This window comes from Myiozetetes cayanensis, unplaced genomic scaffold (genome assembly GCF_022539395.1).
Source record: "Myiozetetes cayanensis isolate MyiCay16 unplaced genomic scaffold, myiCay2020 scf2-11, whole genome shotgun sequence".
Taxonomy (NCBI): Eukaryota; Metazoa; Chordata; class Aves; order Passeriformes; family Tyrannidae; genus Myiozetetes; species Myiozetetes cayanensis.
In genome coordinates, this window is record NW_026087411.1 from 41,418,740 (window position 1) to 41,426,715 (window position 7,976).

Below are 7,976 nucleotides of genomic sequence, written 5' to 3' on the forward strand. Positions count from 1 at the left end.
AATGCCTTTTCAGTTCTTCCTCACAACAAGAGGACAGGAGTGTTTCTACTGACAGGTGGCAGAGAAGATTTGGAAAGCAAGTAAAGAATAAAAGGAGAGAAAAACTGGGGACAGGTTCCCTGTTAATTCATCCATCTGAGTTTGCTGTTAGGTTCAGAAATCCCTTCTTTTATTTTTACAGCCTCCACTTGAGGGATTGGTTCTCCAGGCTTTTACAGAGTTGTGCTGGGGCTGCTCAGGAGTGTGCACAAAACTGACACACTGCTGTCCTAAGGACAATGACCATGGACTGCTTCTGCTGTAGGAACGGAGAGAAGAAAAAGAGGAGGAATGGAGGTCTGGGATGCAGCCAGACTATTGCCAGGGCTCCTTGCTAATGAGATGACTTTGTTAATTATTTGATTTTGGGCATCAGCAGCTTACTAGAGAGAAAGAAGTTCCTAGTAGCTGAAAGCAGAGCAGTTTTGAAAACCAGGCCGTCCCTGATTTCCAGTGCATCTTAAACACACATTGCTTTATCTGATGTGCTACAAGCACCTAGAAACCTCTCTGGGCGATGGGCCACCACGAGTGCAGCAGAGTGAACTGTAAGCAGGCACTCGCTGTCCTAACACACTGCCAGGTGTGAGAGACTGTGGGTGGGAGAAGAAACAACATTGTAGGAAGAAGTGATTGATTTGTGTTTAGTTTTTCATGCCAGTTTTAGAGCAGGACGTGGGAGTTCTCTCCAGTAACCTCAGGGAAAAGTATTCTTGGGTTGGGGTTTGTTAATATCCCAGGAAAAGAAAGAAAGAGTAAAGGACCATGTTACAGGAAAAAAAAAAATAAATCAAACTTTCTTGTTAGGTCACGAGCAGACAAATCCATAAAAGATAACTTGGTCAATACTGCCACTGGTAAATTACGTGGTCAGCGCAAACAAAGCCTCAGCTTTATCAGAGAGTGTATTAGCTCATGGAGGGAAGGCTGATTTATTACTCTTCATCCAGTAATTGTCAGCCAATAATCCCCTGGAGGGAAAGTGGCTATCTGTGCTTATCACTTGAGGAGAGACACTAGAACAAACACGCTGATTTTAGCCTGGAAAAAAACCCACTACCGCTTGAGCACAGCTGGTCTGTCCGAGCGCAAGTGGCTGCTGCTTGTTCCTGTTCCCAAGGCTCAGGAGTGCCGCTAATTTTGAGCACCCAATGGCTGGGAGTAAAGCTCAGGGCTTTGTTCTTGCATCTGCTGCAGGTCACCTGTGTGCTTTGTTTGCCGAGGGCTTACCTTTTTTGGCCTTTGACACAGACAGGAGTCTTTCCTGGAAAGGATTTGTGCAGTTTGCAGAATTTTTAATGCGCTGTGGGTACCTGAGTGAACTTAGATTTTTTTTTTTTTTTAACAGCTACAGAGGTGAGTGATACAACATTATTTAGTTGATTCACAGTATCCCCAGTGATAACCAGAAAATGCATTGACTGACAGCGTAATTTCTGCCGCTTTTGTCTTCTCACCAGATGTACGTGAAACTTGCTATTGTTTTAGTGTGCACTTTACTTTCTTTTCTAGGATTTATTGAGATTGTTCAATGTTTTTAGGAGACAGCTATGCAAATGTGAGCTGCTAGTACCTGATTTCTTCAGACTGAAATTTAAAATATGTTCATGAAAGTTTTCATAACCTAAGCCCATAATACTGAGAGCCTAGTGTATGTGCCTCCTGGTACTGTATGCAAAGGAAGTGGGACTAAGAAACCTGTTATTAGCAGCTCGTATTTTATTTGTGCAGTGACATCTAAGAGACTTTCTAAGTAACTTATTTTCCCTTGCTGCAAAGGAAGATTTCTTACTGCAGCAAGAAGTAAATCTGTTCTTCAGATCTCAGCCTGTGCTGTACTGTCTCAATGAGGAGAAACCTGGGGAGGTGAAATACTTTTGTTCCTGAGCCATGGAAACTTCACCATCTGGAAACTTCTTTTGACCCACGTGCCCTTTCCCTGCAGTAGTACAACTCCTCTGTTCCTGGTTATGGAGGAGAATATGTTGTCTGAACACAGGCAGTAAGTGAAAGAGAAGTTAACCTCTGCATCCAGACCTAGGATGTTGAGGAGTAGTTGTGGCACGGGCATCTTTTTGCCTACCACACTGTAGCGGGGGTAATGTTTAGAATTAGCTTCTGCACATGATTCCTAGGGACTTTAGGGGGCAGAAACTTGTCCTCGGAGCTCCCAGCGCTTTTCATCTTCAAAGTGGATTATAATTATTAATACATTAATTAGGCATTCTCCCCTTCCATTCTGCTAACAAGGTTTATTAAGCTGAATGTATTTATCTTTGGGCAGCTTCTACAAGCAATTGAATGAATAATTTTCCTAATAACTTTAATAGCAAAGACATGAAAGGGAACAGGGATGATGAGAACAGGAGACCACGGCAAATAGAGCTGTGCTTTGAAAGGAGAGAAACAATTTCATTCTAGGTGTAACTCCACCTACCCCTGCAATTCCCAGCTGAAAGCTGTGCAGCCTTTCTTGCTTCTCTCTCCCCTAACCTACATGGAATTGCACATCTGTGTAACATTTATGCTAGCACACATACAAATGCAAAAAAAGGAGGTCATGGATGACTTGAATCTGCAGGAAAGGAGAACATGAAAATAGCTTGCAGTGGCAAGGTGGAGAAAGCCTATATGAACATTTGACTTTTACATGTGCTTATGTCTTAGGTGTTTTTATGAGAACCAATATAATCTAGCAGATTGCTTCACAGTGGGTAAGTTGCAGGGGTGGAAGAAGGTCATGGAAGACTGTGTCAGGGAGTTTAAGGTGTTGAAAACTGTCATCTAAAGCAAATGAAATCTTGCTTTCCTTGTCCATCTTTACCCTTCAAGCGTTACCTGTGCCCTCAAAGTACACACAAATACACCATCTGTGGCTGTTACCATACAGATGCAGTTTTGCTCATACTCTCACAGTAATGTTTGTGGAAGGACATAAAAGATTTTCTCTGAACAAGGACATGCCCCCAAAACAGTTCTGAGACTTGGTGACTTAGTGGCTGGTATGCTGCAGTGTGAATTTAGTGATTTTTGCAGTGCTCTGCCATTTGCCAAATGATTTCACCTCTGTCTTCTTCCTGTCTTGTTTATTTAGATTCACAAGCTTAAGACCAGGAGAGACTACTAGATCATCTTGCCAGACCTCTAGTGTATCACATCACAGTCCATTGAGTGTGATATACTTACTGCTGTAGCGAACCCAATAACCTGTGGGTAGTTGCAACATATCTTCCACGAAGCCAAATTTTTGACATTAAGTTCTTTAGGGGAGGAGTTGTGTTCTGTCCGTGCTTTAAGCGGAGCTTCTCAACAGTGTTATTAAACCAATTTCAACACCAAAAAAACCAACAACAACAGAAATACCAATAATGTTCCATATAATAAAATCTATTAATATTTTATAGGTTAAGCTTGCAAAGTTGTTTTTGTTTCCCTTTTTTGACTGTGAAGCCAGCCACTATATATGAACTGTATCCTTCAGAAAGGAGACTAAGTAGTGGCTTTTCAATTCTGGTATGCAAACACCTTTTTCAGGGCAACAGACCAGGTGCTGGGAGGCTCAGCAATGCAGCGGAGGAGGTTGTAACAAAAGAACCCCAGCATAGGTAGGAGCTGTGTTCCAGCAACGCAGATTGGCAGTAAGTTGATCTCCATGCAGCAGTAAGGGAGTAAAATGTTACTGCTGATGGCATATAGGACAAATGGTATGAGTCTCAAATGTAGGTCTTATTAAACATGGAGAATCAGCCCCTTTCTTATATCTCTTAGTTCGTAATTTAAAGATCAAGTAGTCTGCCTGTGCCACTTTGATGGAAATTGGCTTGCCAAATGGAGCACGTTGGGGTTTTTTGGTAAGAATTCTTTCAGCTAATGTGGATTTGACACTCCCACAGCTGGTCTGTCAGACCAGGGAGATGTTTGTCAGCATCTTCTTTTACTGGAAGAGCTAACCCAGGCTGAAGGCTTGAAGGAATAAAACCTTGACTTAAAATAGAAGTGTTTGTGACAGGACAGGGTGATAGGAATGCAAGGATCCTTCCTAACCACCTGCCTGGTTGTCAGAGGAGCTCATCTCTTCCCCTTGCTGCCTTTGGCTGTCTAGAATTTGCCATGGAGTGCCTGCAGGCTGCGAAGGGACCGAGTGAGATGAACATGTGCACTGAGAAGTGACCAGAGTTTATTTGCTTTGACGGGAATGGTGCCCCCCTGCACCCCACCTGCATTTGGAGGAGCTTCAGCTGGTTTAACCCAAGCGGTGCAGGGCTGTATCGATCTCACTACACCCTGTCAGAGGTTACTTTCCCCACAGCAGCATCACTGGAGCAGAGCTGTGTTCTTGCCTCGGACCCTGCAGCTCCGAGCCTGATCCATTACCCCAAACCCCTGGGGACAATGGTTAAAAATAAAATGCTGAGTTGCAGAGAAACACACTTCTACTCTCTCTGGTCCCTGCTGTGGGGCAGTGGTCTGTGGCACACAGGCAGGACAACCATGGCTGATGAAACTTAAGGGGGTACCTGAAAGGGACGCAGGTAGGGCAACGCAACTAAGAAGAGCTGCCTTGGAAATCCCAGGGCACTTCAGGTCCTGCACACTCAGGGTGAAGCTCAGCCCCGTCACAAACCTCCCACTCTGCCCTGCAGCACACCTGTGCTGCAGATAGAGGCACTCACAGCACCAGCAGTCAAACTATCTCTCAACTGGTTTCCCAAAGCTGCCAAGCTCAAAAGTGAGGTTTCAATCCTGGTCACTAATTGCCTTGAAGATGTGGAGGGTGTTGTCTTCCTTTAGCCCTTGTTACCCTGGCACCACAGGTGCTGCCATGGCAAATACCTTCTTTAAAGCTGGCCAAAGCATAGCCAGAAGCAGCTCAGTTACACCTCTGGTGATAAAGCAAACATGCCTTCTTTGGCTTCAAAGCTTTGCCTTGGACTTCAGCACAAGAGTGGATCCTCTTCCTTAGAGGAGCATGGGAGTTGTTCAGACTCTGCTGCAAGAGAGAAAGGAGGGAGTGAAACTGGGCTGGAGCAAAATTAAGTTTATGGTTGCAGGGCTTGTGATGCAGTTTCCTCTCCATAGTTAGAACTGAGCTTTAAGCCTAGTTCATTGAATGAGATGAGCCACTAAGCTTTGTTACTTTAAGGTACAGTGATAACACCCCTGTTGTCTCGAACCAAGCAGCTTGAGAGTCCATCCTTTTTGGACAATCTTAAAAAGAAACATCCACAAGTTCAGATGCAAGTCTGTTTTCAGCGTTTTGTTCCAAAGCTAATAGGAAATGTTCAAGTCAAAAGGCCACTGCAAAAAAATCTTCAGTGCAACTTAGTTCAAAGCAAGGTCTGCCCTGCTGCTTCTATTTGTATTACTTCAAAAATGTGTTTATTTTGTTTTTCTAAGAGACATGTGGGATGGAACGGGATAGATTAAGACAAAAAAGCTGTAGTAGCCCTGTCTTCCTTTACTTTTGGAGCCAATGTAGGCTGGAGGTGAGCAAAGGCTCAATGAGGCTAACTTCTTGCAGCTGATGTAGCTGGAGTGGTGGATTTCCAGAGCTTTGAAAAGCAGGTCTTGAAGATTGTGTGGCGTGTGTTACAGTGTGGGTGGTTCCATTCTTCTTGCCTTGGATTCCTACAGGATGTGCTACTTTTCCCTGTCGAGGTGTTTAGCACTGAATGTGAGCCCCATGCAACTGTGGCATAAGCATAACCTGGAATGTGTTAAGTGTGTGCTCCTTGTGTTGTAGGTTTTATTAAAGGTAATGTCTTCCGCTGCTCTTTGTCTGATCAAAGGCTGAGGTGAATTTGTGCTCAGCTGTTTTGGATAACTCAGCTCATGAGCCTTTATCTTGCCCACGTTCTAATCTTTGGTGCTGGACTGGGTCATCTCTGGCAGGCATCTTATCCTCCTTGCTAAGTGCTCTGTCCCAGCATGTGCAGTATTTTGCCCCTTCATGCACTTCCTCTGTTTGCATAGTGATTACAGAAATAATTTTTGCCTGCATTACAGCATTCCTTGGGTTCCAGAAAGGCAGGCTGTTATAAAAGCAAAGCTGCAGCTCAGTACTGAGCATGTAATATTCCCCCAGCCAGATGTGGTAACTATGTCCGTGACTTTCAGGCTTCTGAGAGCTTAAACTGATCTGAGAAATGAATGTAAGACCATCTGAGGGGAAGGCAGCTTCTATAGCAGACTACTGAGCAGCTTCACCTTCTCTAAATATCTCAACTTTTTTCAGCTCTCGTTTTCAATGTGCACCTTCCAAATTGTCTTCTCTTTCTCTTATTCTGCTGACAGCAGCTTCTGGGGGTCTTCTGCAACAGCATGAAAATTATAAGCCCTGCCATTTGCCAGTCTAATGGTATGCCATCTGCATTAAACCCTGCTACTGTGTTCATCCTTTTGCTTCTCCTGTCTTCGGCGGGGTATTTCCACAACTAAGAATTAATCAAATGTGCTAGTCTGCATTTTGGGAGCCAAGGAAAGATTCTCAATGTCTGCAAGAACTCTACCCTGCCCTTATGAGGAGGGAGGGGAACTCCAGCATTTTGTCACTGTATGGTTTTGGCTGATTTGTGCTTTAGTCATTTCCTCTTGGCAGAGGACTATCCAGCTTTCTGTGCTCTCTACCAGGAGCTGACTCATGGAAATTGAGTTTTCCCTCGATACATTGTGAGAGAAAATATCTGTGTGTCTTTGAAAAAGCCAGTGAGCTAATGTGCAGGTGATGAAGATTTCTGAATATGGGGGAAAAACTCATATTTGGCTATTTTAAATAAAGCTTCCCATTTTATGCATCAGCCATTTGGACATTCATCTGTTCTAAACTAGAGATTTGTCTGCCTCATTGCTCACAAATGCAAAGCTGGTGACCTGAATGTTGTTGCTATACAGAGGTGATAGCTCGTAGCGGATAAAGCTGTTCAGATACCATGGTGATAAGCCATACACGAAATCCAAAGCTTAGTCTTGCTGTCAGCTCTGTGCAGATCTTGTGTTCCCTGTTATAACATCATGACCTTAGGCATCATTATCATCATCATCATCATCTAGGCTTGAACCTGTGATTTGTGGATCTAAAAGCACAACCTGCTATGAGCTGGAGGCTCAGGCAGGCAAGTGCACTGTGACCAAACATGCGGTAAAGCATGTTTGCATAAGCCACAATGAAAAAGATTTAAGCAAATACATTTTTATCTCACTTTTGTTGTAGGCTAAGTGTGTGTGCAGTCTGCTGCTGCAGCTTGGCAGATAAGCAGCATCTTCTTGAGCTGTATCAACTAATCAAGTATCTGAACTGTGAGAGGAAGGGCACATCGTTCTTATCATGAGACTGAACTGTCTCAGTAGTATTTGGGACCCGGTCACAAGGAGACAGATCTGCAGTAGGCAGGGGTTTAGACTGTGTTTGCCAGAAATCCAGTGGTTTATAGTGGGTATCCAGGGATTTGTGTATTCAGGGGTCTCACAGGATGAGTGCCTCTGTGACATTAGAAGTGTCTTGGCAAACCAAGCTCTTTAAATCATATGGTGTGTCACCTGTTCTGTCAGAAGTTGGGGGTTTTTGCATGCTGTTTGTTTTCTTCTGTCATAGGATTAAGCACTCCAAAACTGGGGCTTTCTCAGTGTCCTCAGGAAGTTATTTCCTACCTTTAAAGATTAATGTCATGGGAATTTTTCTTTGATCTCAAGCATGACTTTCATTGGCTCAATTTTATCCTCTTATTCCTGGATACAAGGGACAATGGCAGGAGAAGTAGGATTTCTTACATCAAGGTTTGGAGGCATGATACCACTGTTCCCCCAGCTGTGGACTTGTGGATGGCCAGTCTTCGAAACAGTGATGCTTTTCCCCTAAGAGCAGGAAACCTGCTGCCTTCTAGATGTGTTGCTTGCTGACCCCTGTCTGATCTTTGATGTTTTTATTTTGAGACACATCC